Genomic DNA, 20,229 nt, shown 5'->3' on the forward strand with positions numbered 1-20,229 from the left:
CAACTAAATCAAATGTATTTCCGGTTTGTACTTTTTATGCAAACACAGCTCATTGTTAGGTATTAAAAAAAAAAAAAACCTTTAATAAAACCAATTGGCTGTACAAATGGCATAAGTAAAAACTCCAGACGGTTGTAGTGCCATGGAAAAGTCATGACAGGATCTGCAGGAATATGATTTGTAAACCCTACAGAAACAGACCAGTGGCAGGTTATTGTTTTGACCAATCACTTCCTTCCATCAATGTGTTTCTTCTGTTCAGCTCTTTAAAATATAATCTCATTTCTGTCCCTGCGTGTGCTAAAGCACCCCAGTTAGCATGTCCAGAGGTTTCCTGATTCACATTGGTCACAAACATGTCTTTGTCTGCAGAGATGTGAAGAGAATTACCTAACATAACCAAACTCAATAAATTTTTGAGAAATGTAATGTCTGGATAATAATAATATAGTGCAGTTTATGAAATGTTGGTAAACGGGTTAATGGTCCTCTGCGATAATTTCCTCACATTTGAATGTCTGATGAAGGTTATTGAGCTCTTTGCATGCACAGAGTTCTCTACCTATGGATTAATCAAGTGTGGAGACAGACCACATAAAGCTTGGTTATGAGACCATGAAGGACCTCAAGCCACGCATCGTAAACTATTACACATGTCTGAGTCTTACTTTGGGTTTCCATGGCTCTCTCAGAGCTTTATAGCGCCTGCCTCTAAATTTGACAACATTATCTGAAGCACCAAGTATAAAGATAAGCCACGACATCGAATGTGGTTTTTTTATTGCATTAAAAAAACAACAAAAAAAAAACAACAGATATCTTTTTGTGTTTCAGAAACATAAAGCAGCAACCAAAGAGCAGGAGGATTTTAAATAAGTGTCTCCTCACCTTTTCATGTTATTTAAATACATACTTGTCTGAATCGCATTGTTAAATTTTTCTTCAGAAGTTTGTTAGGTAAAGCTATCGTCTGCTGTGCATTCATCTGTGATATCTTTATTTTTTTTCTTTATTTTCAGGTTTTTTAAAGAGTTTATCTGCAATAATAGTGACAAGATGAGAGTCATTATTATAGTTTAACTACAACACTGAGAAATAAAATTCTTGCAGCCTAGTACAGATCAGGAAAAATGTGATTAATGTGATAACTGAAGAATGCTTTATAAATCTTAAAAAGTCAGCTAGATTAAACATTTCATAAAAGTCTAATTAGACGAGTAAGTAGCTCCGATAATGCTTAAAAGAACTGTACAGAAAAGCCTGGCAAATTCCATACTAAACATAATTAAATTTGAAAAAAAAAAAAAAAAACTTCATTGACAATACTGATAAGGAAAAGAAAAAGAAAATATCCAAAAATTTGTCAATTTGCCAATTTCTCCAAATTGGTTCTATATTGTATAAACGCAGATCATTTTTGGCTCTGCGCCCGACAAGAAGACCTGCAGAATAAATTTAAAGCACATCAGTCTTTCAGCTCGTAAAATCAAAGATTTGCAGTCTACCTTATGAAAGCAATACTACACAAAGATGAAGTACTGTAGTGCTCAAATGAAAAAAAAACAAAAAAAAACAGACTGAAATCAATCTTCAGCTCCCTAAAACCGTCCATCATATACGCCCCACAACATGTAAGAAGCATTCTAGAAATTTCTTTTGACGCTGACCAACATGGACGGAGAATCAGCGACACAATTTCCACTTGAGTGAACAACATGAGCAAATGAAAACTGATGACTTGCACAACTTTTCTTTTTTTTTGGACCAGATAAGTTCTGTTGTGGTGAAGGTGAGGTCCGTTTGTTCAAAGTGATGAAAGGATTCTTCAGACTACAAGATGGGAAGATTGCAAACAAAGCGATCACTCTGTTGTAATTTTCTTGTAAACTACAATTTATTGAACTGTCAGAAGCTCCTCAGTCTTTGAAGTTGCATTAAGTTTCACGTCATTGGCTCCTACATGCTCTGACCTCTGCAAAAGTATTCATACTCACTGAAATTTTCTACATTTTGCATTCCATAATCGTGAAGTGGATGGAAGAAGGGGCATGATTTACTTTCTTTACTGCTATTATAAACCTACCAAGTGACCATCAATCTAAAGTTGCAGGGCAAAGAAGGAGAGTGCTAATCAGAGAATCAGCCAAGAGACCCATATTTACTCTGTGGGAGCTGCAGAGATCCACAAAGAATCTATTGACAAAACAACTATTTTTGTGAGTGGGAAGAAGAAAGGCATAAGAAGTAGTATTTGTCCTTTTTCACAAGTCATGTAAAAGCAAACATATGACTAACCCTATATGTTTCTTTGGGCAGGAATATTTATAAAGGTGAGTGGGTGGGATATTTGTTTTGTTTCTGATATTTTAAGCTGTTTTAGTGATGTTATTTTGCTATTGTTCGTACTAGTTTTGTGTTAAAAATCAAGCTCTTGTTTGCTAATAAACAGAAATGTATTCACTTTTCCTCCACTTTTGATTCTTACAGAAGAGTTTTTGCTCTTCTCTAAATGGGACATAAGCCTGAAAGAGAACTCCCAGTACACACAGTATGATGACTCTAAAGTCAGAGGGTTGGGCCTAGATACTGTAAAGTCTGTGCACACTGTCCCCAAGCTGTCTCTGTCTGTTCCCAACAATGGGTGTGTACCTTTCTCAGTGTTGTGTACACAGACTTGCGTGTATCCTTGCATTCTGCATGAATACAAACCTCCACCTGAGCATGACTGGCTGTGTGTGTGTGTGCGTGTTTATTCCCTGCACGGCTCTTGTCCACTGTTGGTGTTAAAGTCTGTGCACTGGGCCTTTCTCTGCACAGGTGGCGATAGACTGGCCCCTAATGAGTCCATATGGGACTGTCTGGGAGAGAGGTGTGTGCATATGTGCTTTTCTGTTCATGTATGTGTGTCTCATGTCAGGCAGCAAGTGTGTACTATTGACAATACCAGTTGCTTTTACACTTATGGGCATTTATAAGATAGAAAGCCATATAACACTGTAACAGTCTGAGTGTAAGGAGCTAAGTCAAGACTCACCTCTGAGGGAGAAACTTCACCAACCTGTTAAAGTCACATACGCTAGATCTTCCTGTGTTTCACACCTTCAGGTTGGTTTAACTTTGAGTTAATTTAGTGCTGCCAATGTTTGAGAGGGAAAACATAGGAACTATTATGTGTTACATGTAGAAGAACAAAGATTTCACCAAATATGTTAGTGAATAATTTTCTGAATTTTCAATACACATTTGTGCAAAAAATGTTAAACTACCTGTGTCTTTTAGGTAGTTTATGTGCAGCAAGGTGTCCTATTAATAATAATGTTGACATTTATAGTTGAAGTAATGGATCTTCTCTGATGCCTATGTCTTCTGGAGAAGTTGGGGTGGTGATGTTAAGTAGCCACGTGTGTCTTAAAAAAGTGCAGCTTGTTGGCCAAACCAATAACAAAAGCATCAGAATAGCCTAACAAAGCTCGGTACGTTAATCAGCTGCGAGTTTCCCCCGCACCAACAAACACCTGAGATATACTCTATAAACATATTGAATTCAAGCACAGTGTTTATCATTTGAAAATCTCCTAAACTGCTGTTGGCTTCTTCTCCAACCACGGGGTGATTTCTTCATGACTACAAGTACTATATTTTGCAAAAAACCTATTTTTTCACAATTTTTCCAGAAATTTATTTATTTGTTTATTTTTTTGCTCAGGTGATTTGTCCCTGGTTTTGCTGCGGAGCCTCACATATAGTAAAGGATTCTGAAAGAACTAGTTTCTAAGAAAAAAAAAAAAGATTATTTTTTATTTATATTTCACAGAAAAATAATGCTAAAAATCATATACAGCACTTTTGATAATCAGTGGAAAAGCTTTACAGTGATCAGCCTTTTGTGTGTTTCCAATTTTGTTTGGACATCTGTTTTATCTTTGGTAATGAGCTCCATCTCTTTGAGGTTAGAATGCATCATTCCATAACCCTAATTTTTGTCTCCCTCCACAGAATTTCTGTCAGATTCAAGTTGTGTCATATCTGCGGCGCTGAGACCAGAACCTGTGTGCGTGCGTGTGTGCTTGTGCAGTCTGCGTGTGCGTGCGTGTGTGCTTGTGCAGTCTTGTGTTGTCTCTGTGCTGCTGGCAGAGCTGACATGCTCAGCCACCCACAGTTGTGGCTTATTAAAGCTCATCAGAAGGCAGCTTAAAAGAGTGGCTGAGGCAGAGCAGAGTTTCTGGTTTGTTCTCCACATCATAGTGGTAAATTGGCTTCCCATTTCCTTTTGCTCCTTTTCCCCTTCAATCTAAGAACTCTTGAATGCTTGCTCCAAGTTGATTGTCCGATTCGTCTTTGTTTGGGCTTCCATGCCAGGCTCCAATCTCCTCCTTCTCATTCTCATTCTGGACACTCATTTTTCCTGGCGCTTCTCAGAGCGCCTCCTCTACAAAAAAAAAAGAAAAAAAAAAAGAAGGAAAATTAAGATTTTTTTTTCCACTTTAAGATTATAGAGTCGAATGTTTTTAATTGTGTAAAAAAAAAAATGTTATCCTTTAAAACAATTACAATATACCACACCTGCCTTTAGGATCCTTAAAAATATGATCCTTTGAACTGAATTTGGTTTCCTCAAATTCAACCCACACCGGATTTATTTACCACTAGTAAAAACTTTCTTTTGCAAAAGTGTAATCATTCCTGTGTTCCACCAGAATAAACACTGATGACTATGAGTTATTTCGAAATCTTAAAATTACTTAAGCTTGACGTAACAGTTTACCACATTTAAGTTAGCTTTTGTTGCCAATAACTTCGCTGAACCTCACATATAAAAACAAAAACTGAACTACCCTCTTAAAAAGAAACGTGTAAATGACCCAGCTGACAAAAACCAGATCAGTAGAAGCAGTTTAACTGAACATCGGGGAATAAACAGAACTACTGAGTCTCTGTTGATATTGTGCACACTTATTTAAAACCATGAGGCGTGTGCTTTTGATTTATTTTTCCATTGGCGTTTTGATGTGTTATCTCTCTTTCTGTTGACACAACATGATGAGCGTGAGTCACTGAGTTGAGTCAGTAGTTAAGAAACTGGTTCAACCTGCCTGTTACACGAAACCTGCTTCTTATCTGCCAGGCAAGCAACAGTGCAGCAGAAACAATAACAAAATTGGGCCTTTAGGTCTCTAGCATGGCAGATGTTTTGAGCCGTAAGTGGCAGTATATACACTGAATTAAAACGTCACTCTTTTAACTATTGTTTAAATATCTTTTGAAGTGGAGATGGACAGAACAGGCTTCTCCTGGGTAAAAAAAAGTGCATTGTTTTGATATCTGAACTGCCAATTTTGATCTGGATTGAATCTTTGTTTTTGTACTATGACTCATAAAAGAGAAAACGTGCTGTGGAATCTTTAGTAGAGATAATGACGTTAAGTCCAACAGAAGGGGAAATATATGTAAGAATATCTAACGTACGCATCAAAGCATACATAACCAAAAGGTGCATCAAAGCACAGTACACCTGTTGGAGTTCTTAATATGTATGCATTAGTTTAGAAATCGTGTCCTTGAACTAAAGAAACACGGAAATTAAATTACGATTTTAAATATCATTCAATGTTGTCATTCGACTATTCTAGGTTTAGCACATTAGCTCATATTTGATATCTAAAAATCAAAGCGAGTGCTTTGTAGCCACATTCCACCACAACATGATTATCCGTAATCCCTCTCCCTTCACACAGCAGATGTAAGTCTTTCACAGATATAACTGGGATAATAGGAAGACAGCAGGAGGTCTGTAAACAACTCATTCTTTCTTCGCAGAGGTTTAAAAATCCTTATTTTTATTCAGCGAGCGGAATCTCTGCTGCCTGTTTACAATTATAATATAACATTCTCTTCTTAAACATCCAAGTCTGAAGAATGAATTAAGCATAGGAAATTGGTATCGCACATGCAGATGAGGGAGACAATCAAAAACAGGAGGAGGATTTGATGAAACGTTTTACCCACCTACTGAGAGTCGACTTGCATCAAACGCAGGGAGGAAATGAAGCTTAACACAAAAGACGTGACTTGTGAAAGGGGAAGGCATTGTTACTCTATTAGGACAATGTGCAGCGGTCAGTTAAGCATTTGGTCTATCAGAATTACTGCGTCACTGTTAACCTTGACATGTCATGAAAGTCAGCTTCGACCAGTTTCCAATACAGATTTCAGATTAACAGTTGCGGGGAGAGTTGACCTACTGATTTTGTCAAATTACAATTTCCCTTTAGGAATTGTAAATGGCAGCACTGAAAATATTTTTAGTAGCCTTCCTGCCATATGCAAACTTCACTCTGTGTGTGAGAGAGAACAGCTGCTGTAAAAGAGATTTATTATTATTTTGAAAGAAAAAAGAGATTATGAAGTTTTTTCATGGTTATTTTCTGCATCCTATATTAGCAAGTAGTATTGTTTGATAACTGCACAAAATTGTACAAAAACGTAAATAGCATCCTCCTTGTGTAATTTGCTAGGCTTCCCTGTGATTTCCACAGGGCTGCCAAAATGTTTTAAACTAATGTGTCCCATAACAGGAATTAAAAGAATGAAATGCAAACTTCCAGTTGTCTGTTTGTCTTACTTATTTATGCAGCAGCCTGCATGAACAGTTGACATGCCTTGATAAAAACATAGAGCTTCCTTTTAAAAACAGTTTCTTGCATGCCTTGTCCTCCCGTTAAATTAACTCAAAACACTTTACTGGTGGTGAACAAAGCTACAATTTGGTCTTCTTTTTACTATAATACCTTCCACACTGAAGAGGGTTGTTGTTAGCATTAACTAGTGTCAGAAAACAACAACAAAGAATAAAATTCTGGGGTCTCTGCATCTCACTTTTTTCCTGCATTTTTAAGGCTCTTTGACTTTGTTAAATGTTGGCACCAGGTTTTAAAAAAAGAAATGCTTAACGAACTTTCACAACAATGAGATATTTGCTTCGACAAACTTCCGTACACTTTTTGTACTTTGCGCGGCGTCTCTTTCATATTTTTGGCTTAAACTACCACCTTAAACGAGGCAATTTCTTTAGTATAAAAAAATGTCTAGCATATACTGTATAGAGCATTTAAAGTGAAGTACCAAATAAAATCGCACAAGAATGCCTCTCACATCGTCTCACAAATTGATATAATTCACTTCGAGATGTTCAGAGCAGAGTCTTGTCATCTACTGTAAAGGGCTGTGGAAAATCTTTAATTTCATAGCACTTTTTCCTACTGTATTTCTCATCTGGCATTGTGCTTCATGTACTTTAATAATAATACGCCACATGACGCTGAAGTAACTAAAGTCCTTTGATTTTGTTTTGTTTTCCAAATCCCCTTACATTTTTTTTTTTTTTTTGAAAGCCAGGCTTCAAGAGAAGACAGAAGAGTAGGAAGAAAAGCAGCACATATAGAGGGTAATTTTGACTAACAAAGACAGAACACCACGGCACAAATAGATGTGAGTGACTATAAGTGGCTTAAAGCGACGGATGTGCTGTGTAGTTGCCATTTACAAATAATGGACCTGTCATGATGTGGGAAGATGGCGGTGTAGGAAAATGGGGGGAGGGACGGGGGGCTCCTGGTTCATTTGATGCATGTTTATGTAAAGGTCAACTTTATTATGCTGAAATAGAAGGAGCGCAGCAGCCTGAACTAGCTTGTCAGCTAAAGAAAAGCAAGTGTCTGTTAGGGGAAGAAGAGGAGCAGAGTGATGATGAGGAAAGCTACTAATGAATTGGAGAATGAGATAAAAGTAATAATGCTATGAAGGCTGAAGGATGTTTGAATAAAGGGCTTAAGGAAAAATATTCAAGTATTCTTCAACTTTTTCATATTTTACCACATGTAAACTCTAAAGATATATATATTTTAAAAATATTATTGTTTTTAAGTTTTCTTGATACAGTTCTTTCACTAACAAAAACCACGAGGCGTTCTCAGAATGTTAATTTTGATACTAATGGGCCCATTCTGTGGAATCATGCAGAGAGGAATCAATACATCTGTGTGCAATATTTTTCACTTTTTTATTCTTGAAAAACATGAAAACCGTGTGCGATACTCCTTCCATTTTACAATTATGAACTATTTTGAACTTCTTGTCCAAAGCCATCATATCCTTTGATGATTCTTTGAGAAAACGTGTATGATCTGAGTTACTGCAATGTTTATTTCCTTTTGAGACGAATAAATTAATTTCAAACTGCAACGGATTTGTGTTGGTCTATCGCACACAATCTCATCCCATCAATGTCACTACAACTGTGTGTTTTTCTTAAAAGAAAAAAAAAATAGAAACATGTAAGACTGATTTCTTTCTTGATGAAAACTCTAACCACCACAAGGTTGAAAACTCCACTTGCAATGTGTCAGTAATTTTCAAATGAAATGTCTTCACCGGTGACTCTTGAAGTCAAATGAAAGGGCTACAGTTGATTCCTTTTCTATAGAGTATGAAAAGAAAAAAAATTAGAATTTTGATCAAGCTTATTCAAGAAGGTGAAAGCAAAGTAATTTTGTGTAATGAATTATTCATCTCCTTCCCTTTCCCAATCTTCATTTTCACTGACAGGTGCTGGTGTGTGTGTGTGTGTGTATTTTTTTTTCTATTACCCATGTCATTCATTCTCTTTCAACCCCATTTCCCATTTGTGTCCTTAACATCGATCCCCAAATCGGGGACAGCGGACGTAGAAGGGTGAGGGTAGAAAAGCTTGAAAACGAGCATGAAAACCCTAATAAGTGTGATGAGAAATAAAAAAATCAGTTCTTTTCACTCTGATGCATAGCTAGACTCGCAGATTTATAGATAAGACAGCTGGGAACTTATCTAAGCCATGTCTAAGTCAAAAAGCCAGTCTGAAACCTTGTGGTATGACGGTACAAAAACCACTACTTCCAGATGGACAAACGCTCAGCCAGCCAGGCAGGCAGTCACACTTCAGTTTACCACCTTACCAACTGTACGCTCAGCTACAAAAAAGCTGCGAGAAGCAGCTCGCGAGCAGCCAGCATTTCAGACTGACAGCTTTCCATCCATAAGGCACACCGACAGATATAGGGACAGCTCAGAGAAAGAAAAGCCTTCTCCCCGCTAAGGTTTCCGCTAATCTGATGGCAGCTGAACATGTTGGTGTCATGTGTGAAGTCCCCTGCTAGCACCTCTTCTGCAGGGAAAGTTGACGGAAATCTCACAAGGTTGGATTTACAGCGCTTTACAAAACTTTTAAACCTTTCTTGTAATTCCCACCAGACTTTTTTTCTTTTAGCTGTCAAAGTTGTCTTGATCAGCGATTCTGGCCAGTGTTTAAGTGAGTAAGTCTGTAAACTTTATTATCTACGTAGAGCATTTTACAGGTCTAGGACCACAAAGTACTGCACAATGACAACAAGCAAAAAGATGATAAAGAACCAGAATACATACAACATCAGGCAACATAAAAAAAATATTTAAAAGCAAGTATTAAATTGCTTCTTAGAATAATTTACAAAATTATGCCAACACAGAGATGGAAGCATCAAATTCGACAATCTAGTGGCAACGCTCTAAACAATTTATTCGATCTTGTCTTAAAATGTGTTCATGAACCCAACAACAGCCTTTGACAGGATACTGTGAAATGGTCAGAGATATGTGCTAGGGCTTCACCAAACAGACCTCTAAAGACTAAACATTTTAATTTAATTCTAAAATGTGCTGGAAGCCGATACAAGGAGGTTAAAACTGGAGTAGTGTGCCGTCGCTTTCATGTGTAGGTTAAAGGCCTTGCAGCATTCTTAGCAGCCAAGATCTTATTCAAACACATACAAAGACTGTTACAATAATCAAGACGAGATTATGAACTAGCTAAAAAAAAAAAGCATATCCATGCAACACATTAAATAAAAAGCACAAACCATTACCTCCAGTTCAGCTTTTCAGACCAGAGTTGGAAGCTAAGAAGAGTTTTTGATTAATCCACTTGAAAAGCACTTTAAGAGATGAAGAATTATGAAGCCAGACAAAAGGAAAACAGAGGAAGATTTCAGGCCTAAATAGCTATCAACAGCAGATGGTCAATACCTGGAAGTTGTGTCAAAGAAAGTAAATGCAGCGAAGACCGAGGTATCGTACTTTGTTTTGTAGTTTAGGTTTTTGTAAACATTTGGTGCAAAACTATTATTTTATGAGTTTGAAGTTGTGTTTCTTTCTTCAGCTTAATCAATGGAAAGAACTTTTAAGAAGTTGTTTTTCTTCTTTTAAGAAGAAAAACAAAGTGCCTAACGATCTAATCTAAAACTGGTTCTTTTTAACTGGTCACCTGCTATGTGCAGACCTAACACTGGTTCATTGCTTGAGTTTGAGAGTAATTTCAATGTGCGCAAACAACAAATGGTCTCAGAAATGAATTAAAGAAAAAATAAATATTTTAAAAGCTCAAAAAACACTTCTTAAAGCAGCCTTAATAGATTAGAAACGGTTCTTTAAAAGCAACACCAAGGAATTATCAGTCAAGATTTTGTGAGACTGCTCTTGTAACAGGTGCATTTGATTATTGTCTAAATAAGTAAATTACACACAGTTGCTTTATTGATTATAAGATTAGCTTTTCAGAAGAGTCCTACACATTTTCATGCAAATAAAGGCTATTGTGCCAAGCTTATCGGAGACGTATCAGTATATTTCTAATTGCTTTATTTAACTGTCTTTACATTCTCTGCAGCATGTTCACTCGCTTTGATACTGATAACAAACGAGCTGTTTTATAATTGAAAACTACGAACTATTGAAGGTTAACTGGGTTTGAGTTGGAGAAGCTCACGCTTCTGCTGTGTGTGGAGTCATGACGAAGTAGAAAGCCACATCCTGCTCAAAACACATTTCTGGTTCATTTGAAGGAACAGCATGTTTAAAGTTATATAAAAAAAATGTTTTCAATTTCAATCACCAAAGTGTTTTGCAGTTACTGTATTTTGATACATTGGAGCGTATTCCAATCAGATTATTATTTTTTCTCTCTCACAACGATCTGAATGTTTCAAAATAGGCATTTACAGAAATCAAGTTTTGATATTAATGATGTGTAACGGTGCAGTCAGGTCTCCTTCAGCCTCACAGAGATATGAGTGGCTCAAAAAACAGATCAACTAAGAGGTGCAGGACATGACATAATCTCTTTCTCTGTCCTTTCACTGTGAACATCAGTGTAAAGGTAAACATATGACCGTAAACTTTGGAAATAATTGTAGAGTGCTATATGTTTGAGAGTTAGACCTTGGTCCAGACACACATGCTGTTTAGATCCGAACTGGAGTCTGGACAAACAGACTGTGCGAGGCTGATGGTCACATGTTTTACATCTGTTTCAATATAATTGTTTTTGATTATTCAGGTCTGATTATAGAGTATTTCCAGTAATCGTGTGCACACTAAACTTGCAGTAAACGTTCTCCTTCTTAATGAACTTAATCTTTGTTTTTAAGTTAGTAAAAGGTCATTGCTGGTGTGTCAGCTGCATTCTGGGGGGCAATGTTCAACACTGAAAGTTTTCTGGGCTTTCCTAAACATGGTGTATCGGTGGTCCCATGGTAGAGACAGACATGACACTGCAACATACAATACAGTCTCTCTTTTACTGTGAATGTGATTGCCAAGAGTCAAAAAGAGATTGTTAGGGAAACCTCAGATTTAGTAGATGAACAAAAAATATTTATTACATAACACTTGTGACCTGATTGGGACATTCCTGGTTAGATTGAAAGTTGCCTCTGTAATGCTGTAGTATAAGATGGGTTTTTCTAAGGCATGTGTGAGTCAACCTTAAGTCACAGTAAAGAAAAGGAACCAATGTGTCAACACTGTAATGCTTATGCACTGACAGATTAATGATGCCGCTGATGTTATCTCTCTCACATAGTGGGCTCATGGTTAAAAACAGAGCTAAAGAATAAATAAATGATCAAAGCAAGAACATATGTATTATTTTTTATCAATACATTGTCTGGTATTCTGCACTGAGATCATACAACACAATTGTGAAGGTGGGTGTTATATCAAGGCAGTTTATCGCCTTCACATTCCAGTCAGATGTTCAATAAAGGAAACAAAAAGCAGCAAACATCAAGCAGAAAAACAAATAAAGTACAAGGGCGAGTTAGAAACATCCATAGTCCATATGGAAAACTGGGAAATTAAACAGAATTTTAAGATGAGTTTTCTTCTGATTCTGCTGTTGTATTCTTTCCTCATTTGCTGTTTTATTTCCTCACTCAACTTTAGCTCTCTCTCTCTTTTTCTCTCTCCCAGTCTCCAGCTCCTCTTCCCTCTCCCTCTTGCTCTTTCTCCAGACAGCGGTTAATGTAGGTCACCCCGTCTGGAAGCCTCTCTCCTGTGTCTCTCCTTCTTTCGCCGTTCAGTCGTTCATTCTGTGCCTCTCCTCCTTCGCTGGGGACGCAGATTCTCCAGGCTGGGCGCGTGTTGCTGGATGGCTCGCCTGACTGGACACTGCTGTTCTGGATATAATTTATATCGCATCTGGAGAGAGCAGGAGCTGCACGATTACAAGGCCTGGGCGCGTCTTTATCCTGAGAGGGAGCACAAGAGATTTCTGTTGTTTTTATCAGTCACAGCATTCAGGTAGAGGCTGAACATGTCCAGAGCTGAAGGGTCATCCACTGACGGAGGGTTTTCAACAGAGAAAACACTGGCATCCCTCATCTCTTCTCACCCCATCCAAAAAAAAAGACCACTGGAACGCTTTGTGTCCGTTTGCTTCCAAAATCCAACACACAGGTCCAAGTTTTTCTTTTCTATCCTCCCACTTTGGGTGTTTGTGTCGTTTTTTTTGGCATGTCACTTGAGTGATGTATATTCCTTTCATGATGACGATACTCCAAAGACCTTTAAAACAACTTTCATCACAATGACAAAAAAATAAAAAAATAAAATAAAGACTCCGAGAGGTTGTTCTCCACAAAATGCTGTGCTGGCCAGCATCTCTGTCCTTGTCTGTTTCCTTCCAGAAACATAGGAGCGAAGCAGAAACGTGTGTGAGTCTGTTTCCCCTGCCTGCCGCAGTGCAGAGCGACTGGCTTGGAGAAGAGAGGGAGGCGAAACGCAGACTGTTGCTAACTCTGTGGTGGCAGACTGGCAGAAAGTGTTCGGGTTTGTTGGCTGACTGGATGCAGCTTTGCGGGGCATGGATTATACATCTGAGGCCGTCATACAGTGAAAAAGAGGTTGTGAAAGTTTGCACGAGTGCATTTGTTGACACCTCAGAAACTATTAAACGTCTGCCAAAATCATCAAACACAAGAGATTTTTCCATCATTCAGTCAGACATAGCAATTAACAAATTTTACCATTATTGTGCTGTGGCACAAATTAAAGTACTACAGAACCTTAATTGAACACAGATAAGGTACTATGGTACAGTAGAGCTCAAACATGACAAAAATTAGATTTTTTTTTTCCTAATCATGAAATGGATCAATATTAAGAACTCACAATATTATCAATAAATCCAAATAAGACAATGTGCACTGTTATAAGTTCAGTAAAATAAAATAACTGGTTCTACTATCATCTTTAGAACTCAGACCACAAATACCCACTACTGCAAGAGATGCACTGAGTCATTGTTAGCATTACTGAATCTCATTCTAGTGTGCAGATGCTCCTCTCACCTCAGGACATTGGATGCTTGAAACTGAAACTGAAAATAATTACTTACTGTCACACTAGTTTGACTAACTAGATTAAATACTAATGGATTTAACTAATTTGAGAGCCTTAAAGAATTTCTCCAGGTTCTTAAAGTTTAATTTCAAAGTTTAATTCAACTTTAGAATTCAAAAGTTGAATTAAAAATGACTTACCTTTATCAAAGAACCTGTGGACACCTTTATTTTATCTTTATTGTGTTATAGTCCGCCCTGCGACAGACTGGCGACCTGTCCAGGATGTACCCCGCCTCTCGCCCGGAACGTTAGCTGGAGATAGGCACCAGCACCCCTCCCGACCCCACTGAGGGACAAGGGTGTTCAGAAAATGGATGGATGGATGGATGTTATAGTCCTCAGAAAATATGTCTTTAAAAGTCAGAATGGGGAGACCAGACCTTAAAGAAACTAGGCATTTGTGTCAGACAGGTACAACCTGATTGGTTCACCTCCATTTAATATTTATTTTGAATGTCTTTTGCAAATGTGAAACCTCAGTCATTTTCAAGTGAGAAAGGGTACTTCTTTATGATGCTAGGCATTTCATTTCCGGCACAAACTATGTAATTATATTATATTCATTCAACACTGCTTGTTGATCTGTATGTTTACACAAGTGTACCTAGAAATATATCTGACTGATTGCATGATTGTTTTCTTATTTTAATGAAGGACTGTAGACTGTTTAAATTAGTTCAGAAAAATTTTGTTATTGGTTTATTTTTGTATCTTGTGACTGCTCTTTCATTTATTCTGTGTACAGAACCCTGGTACTGTGGGTGCTTAAGGCTTATTGCAAAGTAACCTTCTATGGGATGGTATAATAATAAACATATTATGGTGCTTCTTGTGAAAAAACAAACAAACAAACAAACAAACAAAACAAAAAAAAAACTAGTGTCTGTCACCCCGAAACGCCTTTTAACCTGTCATGACTGATGGTTCCAAGTCATTTTCTATAACATATTACTATTAGATGTGGTTTTATTTTGACATAAGCCAGCGGGAAGATTTTCAGAATTATCTGGGTTTAGTCAGGCGTCATATTCCTTATAAGTTAACTTGCCTAAAAAGTGATCAGAACTGCGAGCTTTGGAAAAATGGCTAAGCATAACGTTTTAAGGAAATAGTTTAAATCAAATATTCATTTGATCTGAGCCCTTTTATTCCAACATATCTTTCTACTCCTAGAAAGATACAATGTATGTAAATGTACTTACCGTGGTTAAGTACATATATCCAAAGAAGTTCATGGAAATGCCCAAGTGAGTTCTGATATGTCAAGGTTGATATTATTATAACCATCAAAAATGACTTTGTAGGCCAACCATTGTTGCATGCTTGAAACCTATTTATGTGATCATAATGTTGTATTTGCATACTTTGTATGAACCCATTTTTTGCAGTAGGTGTGTCCATAAGTATGCTGGATAATCATACACAATGCAATTCATGTGTTGCAACCCATCTAATAGAATGCTAACAATTTAAGAAAATCATGCACATAAGTTTTATTATGCATAAAAGCATATAAACATCTTTGAAAGAAAGCATCAGAGAGCAAACAAGAAAACCAGATATTCTTTCTTTTCAACAAACCTACAGCATTTCTCATGTTCCAAAAACAATACTTTACAAAGTTAGGTAAGAGTCTGGATAACTTTAAGCTCTCTTTGGGAACACTGTCATAATGCTCTGCTTTCTGTGAAATAACAAGAATTGCTGTGATCGTCAGTCTGAAGCGTCCCGCGTGGAGACAGAGAGAGAGGGAAAAAAGTGGATGAAGTCAGTCCTGGCACAGAGATGAAGCCTGATGTTGTTTCTCTCAGCTGCAGCTCCTTCCTCTCCTGCTATTTTGTTCCCTAGTCCTTTCAAAGAAGGGTAGTGACATCTTCCTCTGGCTCACACATCAGCCTAATATGTGATAACTGGCCCCAGTTGATTGCCAGTTTTTAATGAACTGTTGCTCTTTTTTTTTATAGAATTCAATATCCTCCTAGGCTATTTTTGTATGCATACATATTGCTCTCTAATCTTTTCCATTCCCTTTTCTCAAATGATATGCACTTTATGGGACTTGGCTTATTTAGACTTCTTTGTCTTGATGTTTTTATTTGGTGCAATGTCAATAAATCTACAAATACAAAACTATTGATAATTTACTTTTCTTCTACACCAGATGCCATCACCAGAAGGAAAATTATTTGAGTATTTTGCATACTTGATAACTAAATCGGATTCTAATTTAGTAATTTAGGGTACATCCTTGTACATTTCTGCACGGTTTAATAGTTTCGTGGTGGTGAGGGTTTTGCAAACACGCTAAATGTCCACTGATTGATACCAACATGTATGCTTTTGTTATTTACTTCTGTTTAAATATGTCAGTACCAATTTCAAAGAGGCCTCAGGGAGGACAAAACGGATCCAGAAGCACATACAGTCTGTTCTTACAAAAGTACGGGGAATTACCAAAGGCTTCAGTTACAACTCTCCATTTGGTACTCAAATCTCATACTGCCAATACAAAAATACAATAATTTCCCCTTTTCTTACATCGTCACCAGTTAGGTGAGTCGAAGGGATTGCTAAGCCCTTGTGTCAAAAATGATGCATAAGGCAACCTTCAATGTTAGGTTTCAACCACTAGTTAAACACTGAAAATCATTGTCATTTACAGCCAAGCACATTTTTACCTTGATATAAACAAGCAAACCAAACAAACCTAATCCTAAACAGAGAGAAACCAAAGGTAAACAGTGCAAGTAAATTCAAACAGGAACACTACTCTGCCACCGCCCTACTTTCTTCAAGAAAACATAATTTTCAGAGTCTTTAGCAAGAAGGTAAAACCCAGCCACTCGTCTTATGCTATTTGCTACGTACAGAGTGTCCCGGCTCTCGGCTGTTGAGAACCGATACCTTCCTGAATGCGTGGACTGTATTGAGGTTTTAAATTTTACCCAGTTGCCAACGTCTGCCCGTGACGTATGTATTGTGCGAGTTCAATGCTTGCCACTGTTAAAACTACAGGCAGACTACAATTCTAAAACACCACAAGCAATGGACGTGATCAGTCACAACCTCACCTTCTGTTTGCTGATTGGTCCAGTAAAAAATCTACATACAATCCAATTCAAGGGGAGAAACCCCACACTGTGCAGGAGGGAACAATTCTTTTTTTAATTGCACAGGAAGGTAATGGTCCAGCCTGGCTCTGTTTGAAGGTGTTCTGCTACTGGCTGAGGGGTCTTGGGATGTTTTATAAAACATTGATTATTCCTGCTGATGTCCAACAGGTGGAATTTATGTCTTATTTTTTTCCTAGCAACTAAAGGCTTCCTATATGTGTGCTAAAAAAAAAACAAAAAAAAAAAACGAAAGTTTGAAGTTATCTGGTGATATGAAGTCGTAGTCAAATAATCCAATGAGTAAATACTGTACTGGTAAGGCAACATTACCATGATCCTGTTCTGTATTGAAGAGTTTTTGATAAATTTGCTTGAAACATTTTTTAGTTGCAGTTACCTGTAATGTAGACAGAACTTACTGAAAAAGTACTGCATTAAAATTAAACTAGAATGTTGTAGTAAATATATGTGTCCTAAGCAACCTCACACAGACAGTAAGAAGCGATTGCAGCTTCTCTCTCACTTGGATATAACAACAAAGGATGAAGAAAGGCCTGGATTCAAAGCTGGAAATCTAGATTTAATCAACAAGGTAAAATGCACAAACTATAATACAGTTTTGCAAATGGTGCTTGAGAAAATAAGCCATGGTTGTTGAAAACTGGTTCTTGCTGGAAGTACAGCAGACATAATTACAGGCTGCAGACGGTAGAACAACAGGAGCTGGAAGCTGCGTTTCAAAAGCAATACCAATCATTTAAAAATGCCTTGATTGAGAACCTGATTCCTGGGATCAGATCAGGACATCGCTATTGTACACGGCCTTGATCACAGACAGCAAGCAGTGAAACCAAACTCTTCTCTTTGGTTCTTGCAAAGCAGAGGAAAAACAGCAACTAGATTCAAAGCAAAACCATTGAATTCTTTGAAATATGAGGTGAAGCTGTGTAACAATGTTAAACCGTCCCAACATCCTAAAGGCTAAAACACTGACGGGTGTCGTTAATAGTCTGAATCCTCACTGAGTGAAAGTGAAAATGGGAGGATGTGCTATGTGCCACTGCGCTTGTCAGAAAGATCAGACATGAGTAAGAGAGCATTGTCTGCCAAGGTCTGACTACCAGTAAAACAGCTTATTCTTGTTCCATCTCACAGTTGCTTTGACAGATTTTCAACCCACACATGAAGAAAAATAAAAGCTTATTTTCTTCTTCAGCACCTTTTGGCCAGTAGGAGAAAAGCAGGTGTCGGTTTCCTCTGCTTCAGCTTCTAAGCTTATGTATTAGAATACATTCTAAGATTTTTAATTGATTGACGATGATACTACAGTAAGGGCAATATCAGCTGAACCTATTTCATTTAATTTTCAATAGAGGTTTTTGAGAATTGATGGTAGATTTGTGATTGAAAGGCTTAGTTTATTAGGTTGCAACATGTTCACACTAATACTACAATGACAGAAGAAGCTTAAATCATTTATAATAACTGCACTAGTAGGTGTTACTCAAAAACACTTCAGATGTTTCTCTGCAGTGTGTTATGGGATGCATCACCCATGTTATAACAGCTTGACAAGTTCAGTTACATTTTGCAAGAAGAGACTTTGGACTAACATAATTTTGTGCTGAATTTTCTAATCACATTTGATTTGGTGAACCAAAAAATTATTTGTTTTAATAATTTTAAAACGGCTAATTGACCTTTATAAAATCAGTTTCAAAAACCAATTTTTAAATAAATATTGAATTTATTATTTATTATTTGTTTCGTTGTTAGCTATTTATTATAGCTAACAACGAAACAAAACCCTAATTTCATCTAACTTAAATGAACATTACCTTAAAACAACATGGTAATTCATGTTGAAAATTAGTGACATGGGATTATCAAAAACCCGATAACAGCTGAAAAAATGTGAAAGCAAATGAGACCTTCATCTTTCTGACTTAGTCTGACTACAGGGCTCTCGTTGCCCATTTTCCTCCTACTTTCCCCCCCCTTTCTTTCCTCTCAATCTGACAGACACACATGTGCTCATACAGATTGTCAAGCACATCCTCCCACTGCCAGGTGTGAAGAGGGAAATGGCAGTCAGTAATTGGTGAGAAAACAGTTTGTCACTTTGCCGGAGGATGGATTACATCCTATATGCTTCTAATATGATGGAACCCAGATCATAGACATTATATTTACTATAGCTACAGAAAGCCAACCTGTACTTTCTGATGTGAAAAAGAAAATACAAGGACACATGGTATGAGTGTATTTAATGATACATAATGCAATTTATAGGTTTTTCATTTAAAACAAAATAGGTGTTTCTTTCAAATTATCGTACAAACTTAGCAGTAAAACATTTTCAAATACTGGATCAAGATCCAGTTATTGGTTGGTTGTTTTTGCAGTTAATATCTTGCTAAAGTTTAACCAGTATTTTTTTAAGAACAGAGTTACATGTTGAAAGAAAGTGACAAAGTTAATAAGATTAGCTTTAACTATCAGACTCATGAAAAGACTGAACAGATTAAACCCATGATGGTTGAGTTGAGCCCATCACAATGAATGATGAGATAATATTACGAAGTTAATTCTCTAACATCCTTGCATCTTCATGATTAAGTCACAGTTTAATTAAATTAAAGTGAGTGGATTTTAATTTTAGGACTGATGAGTTGACAACTAAGGTATCCCAAGCTCATCAGCATTTTAAATTGCATCTTCCAACTTATTAAAGGTTTAATGTTTAGGGATTTTCTGGTTCTACTTTCTACAAACACAAACATGTTGTGCTGCAACCTTGTGTTTTTCAGAATAATGCAACTGTTTTGAGAAAACAATACCAGGAAAAGTATGATTTATGTATCTGTAGGACATAATGTGGAAAATTTGTATCGGTATTTCAAGTTTTTGTCAACATGAAACTGATGAAAAACTCATCTGAAGTTACAACCCCAAACCGACTCAATTAAACAAATTGCTTTTTCAAATGATGATATATTTTCACAATTTTATTAGCTATGTTTTTCATACAGAAATATTTTCAAGGTATAGTCAGCAATGGCTGTGTAATTTTTATGTGACACAGGACAACACTGACTAATGTGCTTTTAAAAGGATTATTTATTATCACTATCTCTTGTGGTCATCAGGTGAGAAGCATGGTATACTCTGGAAAGGTCGCTTGTGCACCACAGGATAATTGTGATCCTCTTTTTTGTTTTATCTGTAACTTCTCCATGTCCTCCTCCTTGTTTTCTCTTTAAGTCTAAAATTCTCTGATTTTACAGTCAATGTGCAGAGAGAACAAACCTCTAGAATGGTGACTATGTGCTCATGCATAAGTGTGTGTGCATTTGTCATCTAAA

At 37.0% G+C, this 20,229-nt stretch overlaps 1 long non-coding RNA gene across 1 annotated transcript; it reads right to left on the minus strand.

Moving 5' to 3' along the window:
* Positions 1–1,875: 1,875 nt before the first annotated feature.
* On the minus strand, positions 1,876–13,933 carry LOC107833233 (uncharacterized). Its single transcript, XR_001659007.1, has 2 exons — positions 9,936–13,933; positions 1,876–4,429 (listed from the first exon to the last, which is right to left on the minus strand). It is a non-coding gene; the product is annotated as an uncharacterized LOC107833233 (long non-coding RNA).
* Positions 13,934–20,229: the final 6,296 nt, after the last annotated feature.

Source organism: Poecilia formosa, unplaced genomic scaffold (genome assembly GCF_000485575.1).
Source record: "Poecilia formosa unplaced genomic scaffold, Poecilia_formosa-5.1.2 Scaffold0, whole genome shotgun sequence".
NCBI classification, from domain to species: Eukaryota; Metazoa; Chordata; class Actinopteri; order Cyprinodontiformes; family Poeciliidae; genus Poecilia; species Poecilia formosa.